Source organism: Onthophagus taurus, chromosome 3 (genome assembly GCF_036711975.1).
Source record: "Onthophagus taurus isolate NC chromosome 3, IU_Otau_3.0, whole genome shotgun sequence".
NCBI classification, from domain to species: domain Eukaryota; kingdom Metazoa; phylum Arthropoda; class Insecta; order Coleoptera; family Scarabaeidae; genus Onthophagus; species Onthophagus taurus.
Window position 1 is genome coordinate 17,248,072 of NC_091968.1, and position 26,442 is coordinate 17,274,513.

At 34.5% G+C, this 26,442-nt stretch overlaps 1 non-coding gene across 1 annotated transcript; it reads left to right on the plus strand.

The window, feature by feature from the left end:
* Positions 1 to 5,166: 5,166 nt before the first annotated feature.
* TRNAS-AGA (transfer RNA serine (anticodon AGA)) lies at positions 5,167 to 5,248 on the plus strand. The gene has a single exon. It is a non-coding gene; the product is annotated as a tRNA-Ser (tRNA).
* The last annotated feature ends 21,194 nt before the right edge of the window (positions 5,249 to 26,442 follow it).

The window sequence follows — 26,442 nt, forward strand, 5'->3', positions numbered from 1 at the left end:
ACCGACAAAATGTTATACGCCGTTCTTCATCGCCTGGTTGCAATCCTTGCAAGGGTTGTAAATGTAAGCATGTATATGATCATGTTTTAAAAGCCGATAAACACGCGCCCTAGAAATTCGCAAGGCATTCGAAACTCTTCTAACACTCGTAGTGGGGTCTCTGTCGAACTTACGCAAAATTCTTCTTCTAAAGTTTCTTTGCAGTCTAACATTGTCATTATTACGATCTACCTGTTATTATTTAGCCCTTGTTCAACTATTTGTCGATGCACTTTCACAAAAACAGAAGGATGCGGATGTATTCTATTTGGATATCTTCTCCTATACTCTAGGGGTACTTCTACTGAATTTCCGAACAATCCTCTAAAAAAATTGGTTTATATCGAATAATAGAAAGCGGATTATCTTGAAAACGATCAACTTTAGCGCATTTTGATAAAAGTACCGTTTGCTTAAAAAAGTACCGAGAATTTTTATACAAAAAGCCAAAAAGTATACTGTCAGAAAAGTTATTGTTTTTGTGCTAATTTTAAAAGATCTATCGACTGTTAAAATCCTGCTACAAAAACCTGAAACACCCTGTATAGTGGGACATAATAGAATTTATATTCAGGTTTCCCAAAACTCCCGGGACGGAGCTATAAGTTTTGAACGAGTGAAGAACAAAATTTGAAAATTTGGGATAGTTTAGAACTTCCATGCAATGTGGAGTTTTTTTAGGGAATGACCACCCCTACATTTTTAAATAGGAACCCCTGTCGAGTTTTACCTTATTTTAAAGGTAATGAAAAAAAAAAACACAACCCCATAAGCCAAAACCCTATATCTTAATTCTTTCAAGAATTCTGAGGGGTTGACTACCAAATGGGAAAATGGAAATTGAACGAAGGTGACTTCGAAAGAAAGTTGGAATTCTGTGAAATAGTACGTGACAAATGTGATGTTGACAGAAATTTTCTTTTGAATGTTGGTTTCTCTGATGAGGCTACTTTCTACTTGAATGTTAAGGTTAATAGGCACAATTGTCGTTATTGGAGTGACGAAAATGCACGTTTAATAAGAGAAGGTCATACTCAGAAACCGCAGAAAATTAATGTATGGGCTGGTATTATGGGAGAGGATGTAATTGGTCCATTTTTTATTGATGGAAATTTGGACGGAGACAGATATCTGCAACTATTAGAAAATCAAGTGGTTTCAAGTGTACGCGCTGTATGACCTAATAGTATTGACAACAAGATGGTAGTCCTTCACATTTTAGTCGCGCAGTCTGAGACTTTTTAAGCCGTACGTTTCCAAACCGTTGAATTGGTAGTAGAGGTAAAATTGAGTGGACACCACGATCTCCTGATCTAACACCACTCGATGTTTTCTTTTGGGGATTTCGGAAAAGTAAAGTGCATGCAACAAAACCTGAATCAATAAATGATTTGGAAAATCGCATACATGAAGAACCACCAATATCACTAGGGATATGCTCCTGATGGTTCAAAATTCCATTTATGACCGTTTGGGTTATTTCGAGACCGACAATTTGAATATTTGTTATAAAAATCGTAATAAACGTGCAAAAAAACATGAAAACATTTTATTTTCGCATTTGATAGTCAACCCCCCATAATTCTTGAAAGAATTAAGATATCGCGTTTTGGTATATGGGGTTATGTTTTTTTTTTTTCATTACCTTTAAAATAAGGTAAAACTCGACTCGTTGCTATTTAAAAATGTAGGGGTGGTCATCCCCTAAAATAACTCCATATTGCATAGAAGTTCTAAATTATCTGAGAATGTAGCTTTTATGACTCTTTAGTGATTCCCAAATATTCACACTTTGTCTTCACTCGTTCAAAACTTATAGCTCCGTCCCGGGAGTTTTGGGAAACCTAAATATAAATTCTATTATGTCAAAATATACAGGGTGTTTCAGGTTTTTGTAGTAGGACTTTAACAGTCTATAGATCCTTTAAAATTAGCACAAAAACAATAACTTTTCTGACAGTATACTTTTAAGATTAATTTAAGATTAACTTGTTTTAATAAATTTTTCAAATGAATATCATTTAATTAGACAATTAACAACAATTTTGTCTAATGAACAATACAAAGAACAAAATATATATCCTATTCTAATTAAATTAGATAAATGTACATTTTGCCTGACAACTAAATAATGGGACATGGCACGATTTGTATTTCTAATATGGAGTAACATCGCCCTTAGATATTATAACGAATTCGGTTAGGCATGGAATTCACTAAGGTTCTGCACTGTTCAGGAGTAAATCCATCCCAAATTTGTTTTATTTTGGCTTTAACTTCTGGCAATGTGCGTTGTGGGCTGTTCCTCAAAGTTTGTTTCATTTTGTGCCACACTGTTTCAATTACATTCAGATCTGGACTGTTGGAAGGCCAAAACAGAACGTTTTAAACAATCTTTATGAAATGCTTCATGTTTATTGCGAATTACGCGTTTACGGTAATCGCCAAAACATACATCAGATTTCGATTAATCGCTGAATATTACTCTGGACCAATCTTCTACTGACCAAGACAGTTTAGATTTTGCCCATGTGAGCCCGGCTCTCTTTTGTTCTTCTGTTAACAGTGGTTTCTGACCCTGTAGAGATATCACACACCATTTTAATTGATAAATACAGATTTACTCAACAGCAACAATGGTACAAGCTTTGGAGCAAACTGGCAATTTGACATTTCATTTTACGTTATTTCCAGAGTTTACTTATCTTAATTTGTTCCATTTTTATGGAAGTTATTTTACACTGTCCCAATATTAAGTTGTCAGTAAAATGTACATTTTTCTGGTTTAATTAGAAGTAATAGGATATGTATTTTGTTTTTTGTTGTTCATTAGACAAAATTGTTGTTAATTATATAATCAAAAAATGATATTAATCTGAAAAATTATTAAAACAATTTTGAATTTAGACACTTGCGGACATTCTTTTGCATTTCAAAACCGATGTATTTGGTACTATGAAATTGAATAGAAAAGATGTGCCGAAAGATCTGCAAAAGAAAAAGTTGAAAAAACGAGATATAATGACATAATGACATAAAAGAGAGGAAAAGTTTGTGCTATGAAATGGAAAGACAAAAAGGACGTTCGCTTCTTATCAACAATTCACCATACAGAAATAATAGAAGTTGAAAGAAGGCAAGATTAAAAAAAAATTCCAAAATTTATTAATGGTTACAACAATTCTATGGGCGGTGTTGACAAAGTTGATCAACATCTAACAACAAATTATCCTATTATCAAAAAGCGGGGAAAGAAATATTATTATAAAATGTTTCAACATCTTCTTGATCTGACAATTTGGAATTCTTTTGTTATATATACAAAACAGGGAGAACAAAACAGGAACAAATTATTGAAAAATATGGAAAAGTTAAAGAAAAACCCGGACGTCCATCAGCAACACCTTCTCCAATATGTTTAATTGTTAGTCAATTCTTTGAAATGATACCACCTACGGCAAATAAGGATAAGCCAACCAGACAGTGCAAAGTATGTTGTTCACGGAAGGAGACCGGCAAAAAAATTCGAAAAGAGACTAGATAGTACTGATGAAATTTCATCTATATGTCGTATTATTCACTGGCGAGTAGAAAATTCTTTACACGGAAATTAGTAATTATGGCTTGAGGATAAATCCTGATAAGACTCAGGGTATCATATTCTCTAAAAGAGGTGGTGGGTTTGTGGATGGGTCTTCAGTTCATATTGATATTTTGGGGGGAAACTTTTATACTTTGTTCATAAAATAAGATTTAGGACAGACATTCATAACTTGAACTTGAGACATAGATTTGCGATAACAATACCACATCACCGGTCTACTAAATTCTGCCGTTTCTTCTCTTACCGGATTGCGCAACTATGGAACTCCTTGTCTGTCAAGGTTAGATGTGCTTGGTCAACCGCGCATTTTAGGCGGTTGATTAGTCGGAAGAATCTGGAAACTAACTTTTGATTTTTGAATGAGAGTTGAGAATGAAAATTGTAAATTTTGAATTTACTTTTTTTATTATATTCTTTTCTTTTGTTGTTTTTGATGGTTTGTTTGATTTTTTTTAATATACTACTCAGTATACGATTTTGTTTTTTTTTCTATTTTTGTTTCTCTTGGTACAACTTAAAACCAATGGTAGTCTTGCTACCTTTTCTGTTCTTGTACCATTTGAGCCATTCTAATTTGAATACTTTTTTATTTATTTTAGTTATAAGGATTATTTTATTTTGCCTTGTTAATTATATTTAAATGTATACTTTTTTTTGTTTCTGTTCAAATAATTTTCTATCTTGTTCTTGTTATCATTATTTCTGGCTCAATAAACACAAAGCTTGATAATATCAATAAGCACAACTTGATACACAGAGAAAATGGAAGGTGCCTATGCAACAAGAGCTAAGAAACCCTATCTTGATTTTTTTCTCGCATGTATTCCAATTTTTAACTAAGATACCGAATTTTAAAAGTTAAAGAATACTAAATATGGCCATAACAGATTTCTCTACCCTATTTCAACATCATACTTCGGATGTTTTACGGTTTAATTCTAATAATGATAAAAGGCGGGATGATCCGAAAATTTCTTTTTCTACATAGTGGCAACACTGATGATAGGCGATGGTCATAAACAAAATAGTTGCGTGTGGTTGCAATTTAGTTCAGTTCGAACACAAAAATAAGGTGTACCTATTTATTTAGTTGGTTGTTTTGATATAAGCTGTATTGTAATGGATCAAGTTAATTTCGAATTAATAGAAATAAAGATCAGATTAGACGATTACGACATGTTAGCAGATAAAATGTTGAAAGAAGAAGGAGGCTTTATAGTCTACATACAAGAATTGATTGCAATCAAATTAAAACGTAGGCAATTAATGGAGAAGGCAAGGACGTTAATATCGGAATTAACAGAACAACAAAGTTAATGTTAAAAAGTTAAGGTATTTATTGTTGTATATAAAAGATAATATTATTTTAATGGAGATAATAATCTCAACTTATATTTTTCAACAAAAATTGTAAAATACAATTTATGTTAAAGAATCATGATGTAAATGAACTTTTTATTTTAAGCTTGTAATAAAGGAAACAAATATTTTGGCAATTCATTGTTTTATTTGTGCTTTCAATAGCAGTCATGGCCGAGCGGTTAAGGCGTCTGACTAGAAATCAGATTCCCTCTGGGAGCGTAGGTTCGAATCCTACTGACTGCGAAAGATAAAATCATCTTTTTGCACATTTTAATAAGTTAGCACGTTTAATTTTGTATGTTTCAATGTTGTTTTATATGGATAATAAATAATAACAATAAATATTCTTCAACCACATTTCAATAGTTGTAAAATTTGTTATTGATACTCATCGGCAATAATTATATCAATTTAACCACATCATTCTTTTCCATTTATTGTAATAACTATATAAATAAATTATTTATTGTCGACCTATTAATAAGATGAAGATAATTAGAAATTATAACAACTTTTATGCTCACTGAGTGCTTCAGAATCATAAAGATAATAATAATAATAAATGTCTTTATTTGTACCCAATAATTATAACACAAAATAACATTAGAAAGTAACTTAAAGTTATATCCCGAAAAAAGAAAAAAAAAACAAACAGAAAAAAATAAACCAAAAAGGGTTGATTCAGTGACAAACACTGCTTAAACTTTACCAAAAAAAAGAATACATGAAATCAAAGAATAAACACCAACAGTAATAATTATAATAAACTTAAAAGAAAAGGAAACAACAAAAAAAGTGCCTATAACTTTCCGTTTGTATGTACGTAACAAAATTAATACAGGCTCATTACGTTGGGGTCACTTAAAACTAGAAAAACTAGAGGAACTATAGGTATGTAGGTAGGCCACCCATTCATGCACACTATTTATTCTACCAGTAATCAAATTTTGATCGATTCGATAAAGTTGCTCCCCATACAGGGCACAGCGTATGCGTCTTCTAAAGGAGTATGCCGTAAATATTTTGATATTTTCCAGTATGACATTAAATAAATTGACTATTTGATAACTGCACTGATAGAAATAGATTGTACGAATCGTACTACAGAAAAAATATTATACATGCAGCAATTCATTGTATTATATTCATTATATGGGGTTTTGCACTAAAACATACTATACCATTTGACATTATCGATACTAGTCATCTTCGTGCAACAGTACCTATGATAGATTTAGTAATCTGTAGGTGTCTTATTAATAACAAGTCTATTTTAATCATACTAGTCTACATTCCTCCCGATATATCTTCTGATGATATGGCGACATGTACTACTGCTCTTGAGGCTATTATAATTAACCATTTCTTTGTGTTGGTTGGAGATTTCAATCTCCCCGATTTAATTTTACCTGCTAGTCAATATTCAATTAAAACCAGGGCTTTTATTGATTTTTTAAGTGTTCTTAATGCCAAACAATACAATAACGTTAAGAATGAAGATGGCAGAATGTTGGATTTGTTGATCTCTAATGCTGACCTGAATTTTCACATAATAAGATCTGACAATCCAGTTGTACCAGAAGATTCTTATCATCCCAGTCTTGAAGTGGAAGTTTACTACTTCCACTTCAATTTACGATATGACTTCCATCGAGCAAATTACCCTGCATTATATGATCACTTCTTTAAGTAATAATAAGCATTTTATTGTTTTTAATATTTACAATTTTTATCCCCTTAATACATTCTAATATATATATTATTAGTATATTATTTTCACCCTCTACCCTCTTCCTCCATTTCCATACCCTCGGCTCCTCGGCCCAATCATCCCCTCATCCTTCCCTTTGTCTCCTTACCCCCACAACCATTCTCATCCATCGTTTCCCCTCTCCCCCTCTCCTAAGATCTGCCCTCGGTCCAACTCCTCCTCTCTCAACTCACTGCACCCATTCAACATATGTTCCAACGTTTCCCATTCCTCCCTGCATAGCCTACACCACCTCTCCTCATCGGCCATCCAGTATCTGTTAGCTCTCTCCTCGTTTCCACAACGGAACCTAGCCACCAACTTCTTCCCTTCCTCATCTCCTTCCAATAACAAGTATCTAGGCAGCCCCTCCGTTATTATGTCCCTGTACCTTTCGTTATACCTCCCCTCTTTTATTTGTGTCCTTATTTCCTGTCTCTGCACATCTCGGTCCCTATCTCTCAACTCCCTCCACATCTCCCCACTCACCCTTCGTCTACTATTTATCTCAGTTACCGAGTAGCCCGCTCGTCTATAATAGTTGTCTCTGTCTCCTTTCCCATATCTGATCTTTCCCTCTCTAATTTCCCTCCAACACTCCCCCAAGATCCCGCAGTTTGGCCTCCCTTCTATTCTTTCTTCATATTTCACTGCTCTCCTGCCCGCCTCCACTCTGACCTTATCCACCTTTACCTCTTTCTTCACTATATACCCCGGTGTTTCTCTCGCCACCCCAAGCACCCATCTCCAGTATCTAGCTTGCACGTCCTCCAGCATTGCCTGCTCTCTCCATCCCCATACCTCTGCTCCATACATCATCACACTGCTAACCAGGCCTTCAAACATAATCTTCCTCGCTGCCACATTCCTTCCAAAAGCTCTCTTCCCCCAACCCCATACTTGTCCCATCACCTTATTCGCCTTTTTTGCCATAGCTAGCACATGCGACCCCTCCCTGTTGTCCTCCCTGAACACATACCCCAAGTAAGTATACTCCCTAACCTCCTCGATCTCTTTTCCCTCCCATCTCCAGTTTTCTGTTCTTTTTCTCCCACCCTTACAAAACTTCATCATCCTTGTCTTCCCCACATTCACTTCCAGCCCCTTCCCCCTAAAATATCTATCCAATGTCTTTATCATATCTTTCATCTCCGCCGCTTCTCTCGCCATGACCACGATGTCATCCGCGTATGCTAACATATGAAGATATATACTTCTTTAAGTATGACTGGTCTTTTTTTGCTTTCCCATACCGATGTCAATGACGCTTTGGATGCCTTCTATTTACTCCGTAATTAGTACACATGTCCCTATTAAAACCAAATCTAGTAGGTCTTACCCACCGTGGTTTTCGTCGGAAATAAAGAGACATATTAATATCAAAAAATTCTATCACAAAAAATGGATCAAAACAAAAAAAATTGTATTTTATAATGAATTTAAGTGACTAAGGAGGTTGTTAAAAAATGAAATAAACGACAGTTACATTAAGTATCGTAACAACATACAAAACACCATCAAGACGGATCCGTCCCGTATATGGAATTTTCTCCGAGCTAAGAAAAGTACCACAAGAATACCCTGTAATCTGATTGATAGTGAGAGCAATGTTCTTGCTGATCCTCAAGATATTGTAAATGCTTTTGCTAACATGTTTTCTGCTGTTCACACTATATCTACTGACCGAACTTTCACTGAATCTAATTTCAATCCGTTGCCATACTCTTTTCATCCCACTACAGAAGAGGAGCTAATTAAATTAATGGCAACGTTTTCTAATAAGCATACTGCTGGAGATATTTATTTGTAACTCTATATTAATTCATCATATAATAAAATATAAAAAATTAAAATGAAGTATTTGATAGACTGTTTTATGTGTGTCTACCAGTTTATTTATTATTTTATATGACTATATCAAAATCGCCATGGGAAAATACATTATGTTGATATAACAACCCATGGTGATATAACATGATGTTTCTATATAAAAATAATAAGAGTGCGTGATGCGCTACACCAAGTTTTATGGTCACAGATTGCCGTTATATATTTGCTTGCCCTCTTAAATTTATTATTAACTTGTCCATTACGTCCTGTGAATTTCCTGAAAGATGGAAACGATCAAGAATTGTGCCTGTTTATAAAAAGGATGACCGTACGTCCCTCTCAAACTATAAAAACTTCCAATTGATCTACTTGTAAGACACCCAGCAGAGCGACATACCCATCATTGAATAATATTGTGCCCAGATTTGCAGCAATTTTGACAATTGTTGCGCCGCTAAATGATGATTTCGGTGCAAACCTCCAAATATATCATTTAAGCTTTCATTATTGTTCTGATGAAAAGCACCTAAACACCTGATTAAAAGGTCGTCTCTACTCATATTTTCATATATTGGCTGGATGGCTGTTGCAACTTCAGCGGACATGGCAGGCTTATGTTTATAATTAATTAAATTTCCTGCTGTGTTAGCCTTCTGCCACGACTCCGATTGGACAATTATCATGTTCAGGTTTTTCGCCCAAATACTTTTCTTCATATTTTCTACAGAATTTGCATTTCTGCGTGTTGCTAAACCATAATATGTCGTGAGCTCTTTTATAAGGTTTGCAGTTAGTTTACCTTTACCTCCTAAGCACTTTGCAGATTTTTTGCAATTTCATCGGCATATCATTACATCGGGTTCCATTTTACCTGCGGAGCCCGTGTGATTAATGTTACATTCCTTCTTATGGTTTTCCAGCAATATTTGATATTCTGATATATGTGGTTTATTTTTCCACAAAGCATATGCCTTACAGTATCCTGACTTGACGCAAATATCATGCATTTTCTTAGAGTAGTATCCTATGACTGTTACGGTATGTTTAGGATTATTTTTATAATGTAGCGATAGGATATAATACTCTGTATCTTTGTTATTTTTTCGAATTTCTTGCTAAAAATTTAAACAGACAATCTTGAGATGTGTACCTATTAAAATAAATAAAAAAAAATCGATTTTTTTTAGACCGCTATACTGTTCTACCCCCTTAAAATTTTCATTATTGTTATCACACAGTTTGGCAAAAAGACGAGCACTAATATAGTTAGCACATATTTAGCTATCGACGCCCGATCGACCCCCTTTACACCTTCATCGACCCCCAGGGGGTTGGTACCGACCTCGTTGGGAACCCCTGCTATAACGCATCGTACTTGTCCGCCAAGTCGACGTTCTTGTCTTCCAATTCATGCACTCTCTCTTCAAGAGACTGGATTTTATCCGCAAAAACACGGTCAGCCTCTCCAGCAATGGTTTCACATAAGACTTTTAAAAACTCATTATCTTTTATTATGTCTACTATGCACGATTTAATTAGCTCTCGTCGCTCGGATGTAAACCTTGTTTTTTCCGAATTCGGCATTGCGATGAATTAAGACTCGCTATGAAAAATTATTAAATTAAACTCGCGGAGCAGAGTTACACGTGCTTACTCGTTGAACATCTGATACGACCTCCATTCAATTCTTCAAGTCTTTGATGAATACATATGTGTAGGATTAGATTGTCAAATTAAAACACATGTTTTAACAGTAACAAAGTAAAGTATTTATTAATGTAAAGTTACAAACTATTAAAGATTTAGTCTTTAAACATATTTTACACTCTTTCATTTACAACTGTATTAATCATTTATTTTATCAGAAAATAGTTCAATTACTCTTTACGTCTTTACTCGTACCCGCTCTTCTTCATACTGCCCCAGTCTCTCTCTATTGTTCTTCCTCTGAATTGTCCTCTCTCTCAATCCCACATCTCGGCCATTCCGATCTTCATCCGACTCTGATGATGACCAAACATTATCATTATTTTGTGGATATGGCTTCAAATGATCTGCGGATGCTGTAGTACATCTCGGACCTTCTCCTTCAATTTTCTCTAATTGATAACGATCATTAAACATCCTTTTAATTACTTTATAAGGTCCTAAAAACTTTATTCTCAACTTAAGTCCACTTCCAAACTGTGTTCGTTTAACTGCAACCCAATCACCAACTTCATAAACTCTTGCTTTCTCTCTTCTTTTATTGTAATTTCTTTTATTTTCTTCTTGAATTCGTGCTATTTGTTTTCCAGCATCATCTCGTACTTGAGATCGTTCTTCATCTAGTCTTTGTATCAAATCTTTTTCTAGTAATTCTTGTAATTTTAGATCTTCAGAATAACGCATACCGATTCCAGTTAAAACTTTAAATGGGGAGACGGCTGTACTTCTATGGTTAGTTCTGTTAAGAATCTGTTGTAATCTTTCCACATACTTAAATCATTTTTCCGGTTCTTCTACTGATAAAGCACTTAGACATGATATTATGGTTCTGTTTAACCTTTCGATTTGTCCGTTTCCTCTGGGTACTCCGGTAGTGATCAGAATATGATCAATATTCTCTTTTGAACAATAATTTTTGAATTCATCAGATACGAATGCAGAAGGGGTGCATCGGAAATTATTATATACTAAAAGCATTTATTACAGCAAAAGTGTACTTATAGTTCTTGTTGGTAGACTGTAAAGGACCAAGGTGATCAATATGATAAGTATCTAGCGGCGTAGATCCTTTTTCGATTGAATTTAGAAAACCTTCAGGATAATAGATTTCTCTTCACCATAATACACGTTATACAATTTTTAAGACAATTCTCTGTTTTCTTTCTGAGTTTTGATATCCAAAATTCTTGCTTAAGGATGTTCATCATTTTCTTTAAACCTAAGTGTCCACTGTCGTCGTGACATTTCTTGATGATCTCGTACTGTAGGGTTTTTGGTGCCACCAGTAATCGTTGACCATTTTCATACATATACAACACTTTATCTTCAATAGCATAATCCTCGTATGGACCATTTTCAAGTAAACCGAATATTAGTTTCAGCGTATTGTCTGATCTTTGAGCATTTTCGATTCGATCTCTTGTACCTTTGATGGAGGTTAACATCACTGGGTAACGACTGAGAGCATCAAGATGCTTCATACGTTGTCCTGGGCGATGACGAATGATATATTGAAATTCCTCTAATAAAAGTGCCCATCTTGCAACTTTAGTACATAGCTCTTTTTTCTCTAATGTTTTAGTAAATGCTGAACAATCTGTAACAATTTCAAAGTTAATGCCTAATAAATAAACTCTAAACCTTTTGACGCCTTCAATAATAGCTAGTACTTTCAACTCGTAACTGGAATACTTTTGTTGAGCAGGAGTTGTCTTCCGACTCATATAATACACAGGATGTAACTTTTGATCATCTTCGCCTTCTGGCATCAGTATTGCACCAAATCCAAACTTAGAAGCATCACAATGTAATTCAGTTTTAGCATCATTTTGGTAAATTTTAAAGACAGAGCGGTCTGATAAGGTGCTCTTTAATCTTTAAAAGGCTTCTCTCTGAATTCTTCCAAAACAGAACAACTGATTCTCTTTCATCAAATCACTTAACGGTTTAGCCATCAGCGAATAGTTTTTGACGAATTTTCGAAAATAACCAGCAAGGCCCAAAAATGATTGGAGCTGCTTCAGATTTCTAGAATCTGGAAATTTGGTGAAATTAATTATTTCGTAACCCAAATACTCTATTTCTGACTTCAAGAATTGGCATTTTTTCCAATTAATCTCTAATCCGTGATCTTCAGCAACCTTTAATACATTTTTTAATCTTTCCAGAGATTGCATCTCGTTTTCAGCTAAAATGCCATCATAAATGTCATCCATGTATGTCAGAATCATTCCATCCCTTATCAAATCTTTGAAGGTATTGTTAATAAACCTTTGGAATATGGCCGGTGAATTGCAAAGCCCAAATGGTGTTCGAAGAAATTGATATTGACCAGCAGGTGTTACAAAGGATGTAAATTTTCTACTTCCTTCTTCAACGGGGACATGGAAAAAACCAGTCTTCAGATCTAGCGTACTGAATATCTTTGATTTTTGCAATCTGTCTAGTTGATCTTCAATAACAGGCAGTGGATACCTATCTTTCACGATAATCTTATTAATTTTTCGATAATCTACACATATGCGTGTATCTCCATTTTTCTTTTTGACTAAAACAATCGGACTTGAATATTCAGAACAGCTGTGTTCGATGATTCCTTCATCCATCCATGAATCTATCATGGCTGGATCATCCATCCATTATGAATTTGTTCATTCACTTCATCCATTTCTGCCTGCGATAAACATCGAGGTCTATGGGAAATCGGAATGTCTTCCTTTAAAACAATTTTTGTTTGCATTGGAGTTGCAACACGTTCTTCTGGTCGATAGTTGTTGATCAATTCTCTAACCTCTTCCCTTAACTTGGTATCTTTTATCTCAGTTAAATTGTCAATCGTGTCGTCATCATCGTCGTCATCGTATCTTCGTGAAATGGATTCCAGAATGGTTAATCAATACTTCTGCCTGTGAGAGTAAATCATCACCCAAAAGTAACTTGCAACTCATAACGTTTTCAGGTACAATGTGTATTGTAGTGTGATATACATCGCCATCTATAATAATATTACACACAAACTGACCCAAAGTCTTAATGTTGTTCTTTCCAATTCCAGTAAGTGTTATAAACTTTTCTTCAAATCGTGATATGTTCAATCGTAAGTAATCGTTGATGCAAATAAGGTTGACTGCGCTTAAAGTACCAATCAAGGCAGTTATCGGCCTTTCTTCTAATATCACTTCTTTATAATCCTTTCCCGTTCCATTTTCGGTATAATTTGCTTCGAATCTCTTTTCCTTACTACATTCTCTCGCTTTATGCCCATAATTGTTGCATTTAAAGCATTTCGTTCCTCTTTATTTCTTTGGACAGTCATTGGATTTGTGACCAACTTGACCACAATTGTAACATCGAATTATTGGTTTTGTTGTTGATATGCTATCGGTTCTGGTTCCCCATGTTGTTGATGTTTGCTGTGTTTTCCCGCTAAACTTGTTGGAATTATTCTCAAATCATTTCACGGCATCAGTCTTTTTCTTCATATTCTTGTTCATTTTTTCATAGACGTGTAACTTTTCTTTGAATTCTTTAATAGTTCTTGCGCCATAAAGAACAGTTTTATTGTTTACATCGTCGGGAATTCCATCAATAACATATTCAATTAGCGCATCATCGTCTACTTTTCCTCTACTAGCCATTGCCTTCATTTTTAGAAAATACGTGGTGTTACGGCACGATGGAAAATTACGACGGCGCGACGCAAGTCTTATTAACAGTTTTATCACTAAACACTTGATGTTAATCGCGGTTGAGCCCCCAAATTTGTAGGATTAGATTGTCAAATTAAAACACATGTTTTAACAGTAACAAAGTAAAGTATTTATTAATGTAAAGTGATAAACTATTAAAGATTTAGTCTTTAAACATATTTTACACTCTTTCATAATAAAATAGTTCAATTACTCTTTACGTCTTTACTCGTACCCGCTCTTCTTCATACTGCCCATACTGCCCCAGTCTCTCTCTACTGTTCTCCCTCTGAATTGTCCTCTCTCTCAATCCCACATGTGTACAAAATAATGTATAAACAATAACACTGTTCTAAATTAAGTAACTATTTAACAACAACAAGCACCAATTTTACCTACAAAAAAATAATCCTCAAATGAAGCAGGGATTCCCACTAAGTTCATGAAATTTGAGGTTAGATTTCTGTATCATGACATGACCATCGTCTAAACAGTAATAAATAAGAAAAATTAAACTATCAAGCAATATAATACATATTTATAGATTAACAATGCTGATTATAACGATATTTGTAGTTAAATTTATTTATTTTTTCAAAACAGTTTCTAGATATTTAAATCATTGTCATATAGATGGCGCTAACTATTATAACCTCTTACTCATATTACCAATTCAATACTTAAATTTATAAAAATGTATCTTTTAATAACTTTTGAAACACTTTGCGAAGTAAAAGAAGAATGTTAGATTGGTTACATGTGACTATTTATTATTCATGATTTATTAACACTAATTTATACTTAATTCTTAATAAATTTACATCTTGCATACAATAATTAGTCTTATCCCTAAATAACAATCAAAACCAGCAGGCGGCTCTTCTCGAAAATAGTTTTTATCTCCTCATTTAGCTGCCTACATTTCAATTTTAATGCAACTAATTCATCTTTGTACATTTCAACGCCTTCTTTCATCATTTTCTCTGCCAACATCTTGTAGTCTTCGAATTTGTACTGTATTTCCAATAATTCTGGATTATTATAATCCATTACGATACTATTAATATAAAAGATTCGTTAAATCTTTGTTAATGTACAGGTAAAGTTACTGTAACTTTTAGTATTGAAACTGAACTCGTTACAACTAACTTTATTTGTGACTAATTTCATGTCAATTTTAAAAATAATTTATGATTAATTAAATTTAATTTAAAAAAATGTAATTTCTAAAAATGTTTCATCGACAAATTAGGATTTGAAGTACAAAATGTCAAAAATAAATTAATCAAAATTAATTTATGAAATTTGGGTTGTGAAGTTTTCGTTAAGTGGCGCCATCTCTTATGCCATAGCAAAAGCATAATTATTATTAATATTATACTTAAATTGTTGTAAACCTTAGTTTAAATAAACAAATATACAGGGTGTGGCAAAACTCCCTCCCTAATTTGAGGGTTGAATAAAAAATAGATGGTACAAATTAACGAAACTGTTAACAGGAATTCATTAACATGAATGGAATCTACAGAATGGGAAGTTACGTTATTATGTTTTACAGATTTCTGTTTTTGAACAGTATATTGCTCAAGTGTTTTCCTTCGTTATTAATGCATTGCCGAATGCAAGTTCGGAAGTTCGTCATTACTCTAATCAACATTTCTTGAGGAATACGAGTAATCTCTTCTTGAATCTTTTGTCGTAGGACTGGCAGAGTCCTCGGACGATGTTTATAAACCCCCCCAGCCTTAAGAAACCCCCCATACAAAAAAAATTATAGGGGGTAAGGTCTGGAGATCGTGCTAGCCAGTGTATCCGCGCAAAGACATCAAGCGTTCTGGGAACAGCTACCTCAGTTCTTGAAAAGATCTCCTGCTTATGTGAGCAGTGACCCCGTCCTCCTGAAGCCACACATTATGTTGAATCTGTAGAGCATTGAGTCTTGGTGCCATAAAAGTTTGAAGCATTTGAATGTATCGATCCGAGTTAACGGTCACTGTCACTCCTCCTTCTTCAAAAAAGTACGGGCCTATGATCCAGACACTGCCAATCACTCACAACATGTTCACTATGCAGAGGCTTTTCATGGAGTTCCCGAGGGTTTTGTGCACTCTAATAACGATTTTTTATAAACGTTTGTTTTTGGCAATAAAAAAACATTTTCCACAAAGGCCCGGTATGTGAAAGGTTACCCGCCCTGGTTTACAAGGGATACTAGGGAAGGATCCACACTGACAAAATATCTTTCCAATTGTTCAGCAATATCTAGGCCTTTTTTTATACCTTTTACAGTAAAATCTTTTACAATAACAGTAACATCTTGCTCTGTATTGTTTTCATCGTCATCATCAGCAAAATCAGTTGTGTTTGTTTCTGATGCCATTTCCAGCAAACTTACCATATCAATTTCTTCTTGTACCAGTAATTCTTAAATATCTTCGACATTCATGTCGTCAAAACCTTCCCCTCCTACAGACTTAGCAACTTCTACAACTGTATCTAATACTTCGTTATGATCTGGATCAATTAAGTTATCCTTTTCAACTGCCTCTGGCCATAGATTTTTCCAACAACTATTCAATGTTGATGGTTTTAATTTCTTAATGGATGAAGATATGTGATTAATACAGTCCAAAATTGTAAAGCGTTTCCCAGCCTGCATGACATCGATAGAATCATCTTCAACTTTATTCAAAATCCATTGCAAAGATGTTCTTATGTAATAAGATTTAAACGTAGATATAATACCTTGATCTAGTGGTTGAAGTAATGAAGTTGTATTCGGCGGTAGAAATATTACTTCAACATTTGGGTGACTAAAATTTTTCGGGTGACTTGGTGCATTATCCAATATTAGTAGAATTTTAAAATCTATTTTTTTTTGCTTTAAGTACTTCTCCGCGCTTGGAAGAAGACAGTTTAAAAACCATTTCTTAAATAAGTCAATGGTAACCCAAGCTTTCTTATTTGCAGCCCAATATACTGGTAAAGCGTTTTTATTAAGTTTTTGATTGAGGGATTTATAAACTAGCATGGGCTTAACCACGTGCTCACCTGAGGCGTTACTGCACATAAGTAGTGTTAATCTATCTTTTCCTACCTTAAAACCCGGTGCAGTTTTTTCTTTTTTTGAAATAAACGTTCTTTTGGGCATTTTTTTCCACCAAATGCCGGTTTCATCTGCGTTAAAAACCTGATGTGGTGTATATCCACCCTGTTGAATAATTTTTCCCTACTCTTTCGGATACTTTTAGCAGCTTCACTATCAGCAGATGTGCTCTCTCCTTGTATTTTCAGGTCACCAACCTTTACTGGCAACAAAATCGGGATCAGTAGCAGATTCTCCACTTTCTATTAAAAAGTTGTAGATTTTTAAGTCTTTATTTTTAATAATATTTGTGTTTAGTGGCATTCGTTTATTTGAGCAATCGTCAATCCAAACACTAAGAGCTTTTTCCATTTGTTCAAGAATTGGTGCTCTACGACGAGCTGTCATATTTGCGGAGACGGAACAACCTGCAGTAACGGAAGATCTAATTTTTTGTTCATTTTTCTGTATAGTACGTATTGTAGCTTCATTCAAATTTAGGGTTTTAGCAATGTATGATATCTTCTCCCCCTTTTTAAGGCGATCCAAAATCTGAATTTTTTGTTCTAATGAAATGAAATGTCTTTTAAGAGGTGTTTTTTTCTTTATAGTAAACATTGTTCGAAGCTAGAAAAAATAATATTTAACATTTTTCAAAGTTTCAATAACAATACATACGCAATTTTACTTTCTATTACATATATGTAATAAACAAAAATAAAATTATCAAACTTCTAGATGCACAACGCTAACACGACTGACACGCTCGAATGAGAAATATCACATCACGAAATAATAGTGGATTTCCCTATAGTTGAAGTAAAAATACGAAATGAAAATTCTTCCTAATTCTCGAATCGTGTTAGAGTGAAACCGTTTTATAAGGATACCGTGTTATACAGGGGTTATCTGTAGTTGCTCTGTCAGGACCTGTAAGCGTCGATACTTTTCTCGGATGACCTTTAAATTCCAAAACTTAGTAATATATTATAACCATACATTTTGAATAATATTTGTGCTTCCATATCCTCCTTCAATGTAAGCAACTCTTCGTGAATTGTATCATCAATATAAAAATATGTCAATACATTCAAATTTTCAATATCCCTAAATCGAACATTAAAATCATCTTTAAAATTTTGTAAATGGCTTTATAGAATGTTATATCTTCCGCTAAAATGCAATCTTTCTCAATGGTGGACAATAGCTTCTGATTGTCAAAGTATCTAAATTCTTTCCGGTTTAATGTCAATATAAACAAGTCAATCTTAGAACGAAACCCAAAGATCACCGTTCTGGCTTCAATAAGGTTAACGTCTCTTCCTTACAGTTTATTTTGTGTGGCGTTGAATAAATAATAGTCAAATACAAAATGAATTTATTAACATGGAGTAATGACAAAAACTCCACGACGGTATTAAAAATCTCTATAAAACGATGCAAACAGTTTCCCTTAGACAGCCAGCGTACGTCCGTATGAAGAAGCAAATTATTAAAGGGGGTAGAATACTGTTATATACTAAAAAATATAGTTTCTTATGGTTTTTGTAAAGAAAAACAACTTGATATAACAGATATCTGTTATATTACATATGAAGAATGGTTGTCGAAGAGTGCAAAAATAAAAAGAAAACACTTATAATCTTCGATATACAATATACAACACCTCAAAATACCGGTCTTCAAAAAAAAATATTGGCGCATTGGCGCCCTTGGTTGACAGCAAATTGGTCGACTGATTCATGTAAAACCGAAAAGCCAAGAAAGATTTAATGCAAATATAATTACCTATAACTGTACGTAGGGAAATTCAAAAAATTACAAAAATAAAGAAATTATTGACAAATTAAGTATTGTGCAAAATTTTGCAAATTTCGCTATACAAAAAAAAAAGAAATAAGTATAGATCTGTTTGATCAAATGAAAAACGGCTACGTAGAGTTGAAGACAAACGGTTTTTCTACAAAATGAAACTTTGTTCATATCAATTTAATGGTTAGATTTTTTGATTAACAGTCAACGAGGTCGAAAAAAGGTGTTTAAAGAAAAACGTATTTAAAGTTTTACTTTTAAATAACGTATAACTTCACTTATTGCTATTCAGCAATTCCTGGACCATATAGAAGTTCCTCAAGGTCCATAATTATATTTTGATCGTCATAACAGTAAGATGTCGTATGGTGATCGAGTGGTTGAGGGTGGGGAGGAAATTTGCAAACTGTTTGTTGACTATTTTGGTTCTGTCTTTGTTGATGGAACATTAGTTGATGTCCGCGACTGCTCTTCTTCGGGAATCGTACCTTGGTTCTCACGTTGTCATTCACAAGTGACAACCCTAGAGCGGGTGCTGGTCCGGACGGCCTACCAGGCGTGCTTTTTCGTGAGTGTGCATCAGTGCTTACTGAACCACTTTTTTATATTTTCAATACTTCTCTGCGAACGGCTATTTTCCCATCCGAATGGAAAAAAAGCTCTAATACTGCCCATCCATAAGGCTGGCGACCGAAATTTAGTCGTCAACTACAGACCCATTTCTATTCTGTCAATTGCCTCTAAGATCTTTGACCGTCTAGTTTACGATCTGCTTTTCTTTAAGGTCAAATCTTACATAATCCCGGAGCAACACGGCTTTTTTCGTGGCAGGTCAGTGGAGTCTAACCTAATCATATTTTCTAATTTTTTACTGAATGCTCTAGACAAAAATTACCAGTTGGATGCTGTATATACAGACTACAGTAAGGCCTTTGACAGAATAGATCACGGAATTCTTTTTAAGAAACTCTTTAATTATGACATCCCTGTTGGTTTGATTTACTGGTTATCTTCTTACATCTCTAGCAGATCACAAGCTGTTACCATTAATGGCTATCGCTCTTCCTTCAAAGAGATAACTTCCGGTGTGGCGCAAGGCAGTCATTTGGGACCGTTGTTGTTTCTGCTATATATCAATGACATTCATGCGTGTTTTCATTACTCCAAGTTTCTGCTATACGCTGACGATAGCAAAATATTTACCACGATTTGTTCACCTGACGACTGCGAAAAATTGCAGGAGGACTTGGTCCGATTACAGGCTTATTGTGTAAACAACAATCTTTTCATCAATCACGATAAATGCACCAAAATTACATTTACACGCAAACGCTATCCCATTGTTTTCGATTATTCCCTCGGCCCTAATACTCTTATACCATCTGATTGTGTTCGAGATCTTGGGGTTCTCTTTGATTCTAAACTTGCGTTTTCAGCTCATATCGATTTTATTGTTAATAAGCAATAATCGCATGTTCGGATTTATTTGTCGTGTCTCCCGTCCTTTTACTAACTTATCCTGTATTCGTTCTCTTTACTTCGCCTTCGTTTCTTCTATCCTTAACTACGCATCTTCTGTTTGGAACCCTCAATACCATATATACAATGATCGACTAAAACAAGTTCAAAAACGTTTTCTTCGGTACCTATCGCGAAAATTCTACTTACCATACTGTGATTACGCACAGCGATGCTTAATATTTGGAGTCCCTCAACTCTCTTCCAGGCGCATTAGTAACGATTTAATGCTGCTTTATAAAGTGAGTAACGGTACTGTTGACTGCTCCGCGATTCTATCTCAGTTACAGTTTAGGATTCCTGTTCGACAATCCCATGATTTATCGGTATTCTACGTGCCTTGTACTAATACAAATGCGTTTTCTAACTCCATGGTCCCTCGTCTCATGTTTTCTTTTAACAATTTTTGTTGTGTCTTGTTTGCTACTCCCCGGTCTACATTTAGCAAATTAGTTAATGACCTCCCATGTGCATCTCGTGCGCTGTTTGACTTGCGACGTTAATTCTTTTTTTTGATTGTTTTTTTTTTAATGTTTTTGGTTATTAGTTTTGCTTAAGTTTCACTTTTTTGTTAAATTTTATTTGTGTTGCTATTTTTTTGTTAACCTGTTTGATATTTTTTTTGTTACTTATTGCTAAATTCTTGTTTTTAGTTTATAATATTGTATATTTTTAGTGGTTGCTTCGCTGGGGTTGTCCCGTTTGCATCCCAAATAAAAATAAAATAAAATAAATAAATAAATAACGGTCACGTATACGACCTTCACAGGTATTTCGTCGCGTCTATTGTTCGGCTTTCTTCACGCGCTCTTTATCAATATCATGGCAGTAATCATAAACAGTTTGGCCAATCTCAACTCCCAATCGATCTAACTGTAAGACACCCAGCAGAGCAACATACCCATCATTGAATAATATTGTGCCCAGATTTGCAGCAATTTTGACAATTGTTGCGCCGCTAAATGATGATTTCGGTGCAAACCTCCAAATAATATCATTTAAGCTTTCATTATTGTTCTGATGAAAAGCACCTAAACACCTGATTAAAAGGTCGTCTCTACTCATATTTTCATATATTGGCTGGATGGCTGTTGCAACTTCAGCGGACATGGCAGACTTATGTTTATAATTAATTAAATTTCCTGCTGTGTTAGCCTTCTGCCACGACTCCGATTGGACAATTATCATGTTGAGGTTTTTCGCCCAAATACTTTTCTTCATATTTTCTACAGAATTTGTATTTCTGCGTATTGCTAAACCATAATATGTCGTGAGCTCTTTTATAAGGTTTGCAGTTAGTTTACCTTTACCTCCTAAGCACTTTGCAGATTTTTTGCAATTTTATCGGCATATCATTGCATCGGGTTCCATTTTACCTGCGGAGCCCGTGTGATTAATGTCACATTCCTTCTTATGGTCTTCCAACAATAATACTCTGATATATGTGGTTTATTTTTCCACAAAGCATATGCCTTACAGTATCCTGACTTGACGCAAATATCATGCATTTTCTTAGAGTAGTATCCTATGACTGTTACGGTATGTTTAGGATTATTTATATAATGTAGCGATAGGATATAATACTCTGTATCTTTGTTATTTTTTCGAATTTCTTGCTAAAAATTTAAACAGACAATCTTGAGATGTGTACCTATTAAAATAAATAAAAAAAAAATCGATTTTTTTAGACCGCTATACTGTTCTACACCCTTAAAATTTTCATTATTGTTATCACACAGTTTAGCAAAAAGACGAGCACTAATATAGTTAGCACATATTTAGCTATCGACCCCCTTTACACCTTCATCGACCCCCAGGGGGTTGGTACCGACCTCGTTGGGAACCCCTGCTCTAACGCATCGTACTTGTCCGCCAAGTCGAAGTTCTTGTCTTCCAATTCATGCGCTCTCTCTTCAAGAGACTGGATTTTATCCGCAAAAACACGGTCAGCCTCTCCAGCAATGGTTTCACATAAGACTTTTAAAAACTCATTATCTTTTATTATGTCTACTATGCACGATTTAATTAGCTCTCGTCGCTCGGATGCAAACCTCGTTTTTTCCGAATTCGGCATTGCGATGAATTAAGACTCGCTATGAAAAATTATTAAATTAAACTCGTGGAGCAGAGTTACACGTGCTTACTCGTTGAACATCTGATACGAACTCCATTCAATTCTTCAAGTCTTTGATGAATACATGTGTGTATTATTAGATTGTCAAATTAAACCACATGTTTTAATTAAAGTAAAGTATTTATTAATGTAAAGTGACAAACTATTAAAGATTTAGTCTTTAAACATATTTTACACTCTTTCACTTACAACTGTATTAATCATTTATTTTATCAGAAAATAGTTCAATTACTCTTTACGTCTTTACTCGTACCCGCTCTTCTTCATACTGCCCCAGTCTCTCTCTACTGTTCTCCCTCTGAATTGTCCTCTCTCTCAATCCCACATCTCGGCCATTCTGATCTTCATCCGACTCGGATGATGACCAAACATCATTATTTTGTGGATATGGCTTCAAATGATCTGCTGATGCTGTAGTACATCTCGGACCTTCTCCTTCAATTTTCTCTAATTGATAACGATCATTAAACATCCTTTTAATTACTTTATAAGGTCCTAAAAACTTTATTCTCAACTTAAATCCACTTCCAAACTGTGTTCGTTTAACTGCAACCCAATCACCAACTTCATAAACTCTTGCTTTCTCTCTTCTTTTATTGTAATTTCTTTTATTTTCTTCTTGAATTCGTGCTATTTGTTTTCCAGCATCATCTCGTACTTGAGATCGTTCTTCATCTAGTCTTTGTATCAAATCTTTTTCTAGTAATTCTTGTAATTTTAGATCTTCAGAATAACGCATATCGATTCCAGTTAAAACTTTAAATGGGGAGACGGCTGTACTTCTATGGTTAGTTCTGTTAAGAATCTGTTGTAATCTTTCCACATACTTAAACCATTTTTCCGGTTCTTCTACTGATAAAGCACTTAGACATGATATTATGGTTCTGTTTAACCTTTCGATTTGTCCGTTTCCTCTGGGTACTCCGGTAGTGATCAGAATATGATCAATATTCTCTTTTGAATAATTTTTGAATTCATCAGATATGAATGCACCTTCTCTAACGGAAATTATTCTTCTAGGACTGCCAAAAATTTTCTGTTGACTATCTAGTTTTCCTATCACTTCTTTACTGTTCACTGTTTTGGTTGGATATAACCAAGTAAATTTACTAAAAGCATCTATTACAACAAAAATGTACTTATAGTTCTTGTTGGTAGACGGTAAAGGACCAAGGTGATTAATATGTATCTAGCGGCGTAGATCCTTTTTCAATTGAATTTAGAAAACCTTCAGGATTACCTGTCTTTCTCTTCACCATAATACACGTTATACAATTTGTAAGACAATTCTCTGTTTTCTTTCTGAGTTTTGATATCCAAAATTCTTGCTTAAGGATGTCCATCATTTTCTTTAAACCTAAGTGTCCATTGTCGTCGTGACATTTCTTGATGATCTCGCACTGTAAGGTTTTTGGTAGCACCAGTAATCGTTGACCATTTTCATACTTATACAACACTTTATCTTCAATAGCATAGTCCTCGTATGGACCATTTTCAAGTAAACCGAATATTAGTTTCAGCGTATTGTCGGATCTTTGAGCATTTTCGATTCGATCTCTTGTACCTTTGATGGAGGTTAACATCACTGGGTAACGACTGAGAGCATCAACATGCTTCATACGTTTTCCTGGTCGATGACGAACGATATATTGAAATTCCTTTAATAAAAGCGCCCATCTTGCAACTCTAGTACATAGCTCTTTTTTCTGTAATGTTTTAGTAAATGCTGAACAATCTGTAACAATTTCAAAGTTAATGCCTAATAAATAAACTCTAAACCTTTTGACGCCTTCAATAATAGCTAGTACTTCCAACTCGTAACTGGAATACTTTTGTTGAGCAGGAGTTGTCTTCCGACTCATATAATACACAAGATGTAACTTTTGATCATCTTCGCTTTCTTGCATCAGTATTGCACCAAATCCAAACTTAGAAGCATCACAATGTAATTCAGTTTTAGCATCATTTTGGTAAATTTTAAGGACAGGGCGGTCTGATAAGATGCTCTTTAATCTTTCAAAGGCTTCTTTCTGAATTCTTCTAAAACAGAACAACTGATTCTCTTTCATCAAATCACTTAACGGTTTAGCCATCAGCGAATAGTTTTTGACGAATTTTCGAAAATAACCAGCAAGGCCCAAAAATGATTGGAGCTGCTTCAGATTTCTAGAATCTGGAAATTTGGTTACAGCTTCTATTTTTCTCGGAGATGGTCGAATACTTCCATTAATTATTTCATAATCCAAATACTCTATTTCTGACTTCAAGAATTGGCATTTTTTCCAATTAATCTCTAATCCGTGATCTTCAACAACCTTTAATACATTTTTTAATCTTTCCGGAGCCTGCATCTCGTTTTCAGCTAAAATGATAATGTCATCCATGTATGTCAGAATCATTCCATCCCTTATCAAATCTTTGAAGGTATTGTTAATAAACCTTTGGAATATGGCCGGTGAATTGCAAAGCCCAAATGTTGTTCGAAGAAATTGATATTGACCAGCAGGTGTTACAAAGGATGTAAATTTTCTACTTCTTTCTTCAACGGGGACATGGAAAAAACCATTCTTCAGATCTAGCGTACTGAATATCTTTGATTTTTACCATCGATCTAGTTGATCTTCAATAACAGGCAGTGGATATCTATCTTTCACGATAATCTTATTAATTTTTCGATAATCTACACATATGCGTGTATCTCCATTTTTCTTTTTGACTAAAACAATCGGACTTGAATATTCAGAACAGCTGTGTTTGATGATTCCTTCATCCATCCATGAATCTATAATGGCTGGATCATCCATCCATCATGAATTTGTACATTCACTTCATCCATTTCTGCCTGCGATAAACGTCGAGGTCTATGGGAAATCAGAATGTCTTCCTTTAAAACAATTTTTGTTTGCATTGTAGTTGCAACACGTTCTTCTGGTCGATAGTTGTTGATCAATTCTCTAACCTCTTCCCTTAACTTGGTATCTTTTATCTCAGTTAAATTGTCAATCGTGTCGTCATCATCGTCGTCATCGTATCTTCGTGAAATGGATTCCAGAATGGTTAATCAATACTTCTGCCTGTGAGAGTAAATCATCACCCAAAAGTAACTTGCAACTCATAACGTTTTCAGGTACAATGTGTATTGAAGTGTGATATACATTGCCATCTATAATAATATTACACACAAACTGACCCAAAGTCTTAATGTTGTTCTTTCCAATTCCAGTAAGTGTTATAAACTTTTCTTCAAATCGTGATATGTTCAATCGTAAGTAATCGTTGATGCAAATAAGGTTGACTGCGCTTAAAGTATCAATCAAGGCAGTTATCGGCCTTTCTTCTAATATCACTTCTTTATAATTCTTTCCCGTTTCATTTTCGGTATAATTTGCTTCGAATCTCTTTTCCTTACTACATTCTCTCGCTTTATGCCCATATTTGTTGCATTTAAAGCATTTCGTTCCTCTTTATTTCTTTGGACAGTCATTGGATTTGTGACCAACTTGACTACAATTGTAACATCGAATTATTGGTTTTGTTGTTGATATGCTATCGGTTCTGGTTGTCCATGTTGTTGATGTTTGCTGTGTTTTCCCTCTAAACTTGTTGGAATTATTCTCGAATCATTTCACGGCATCAGCCTTTTTCTTCATATTCTTGTTCATTTTTTCATAGACGTGTAACTTTTCTTTGAATTCTTTAATACTTCTTGCGCCATAAAGAACAGTTTTATTGTTTACATCGTCGGGAATTCCATCAATAACATATTCAATTAGCGCATCATCGTCTACTTTTCCTCTACTAGCCATTGCCTTCATTTTTAGAAAATACGTGGTGTTACGGCACGATGGAAAATTACGACGGCGCGACGCAAGTCTTATTAACAGTTTTATCACTAAACACTTGATGTTAATC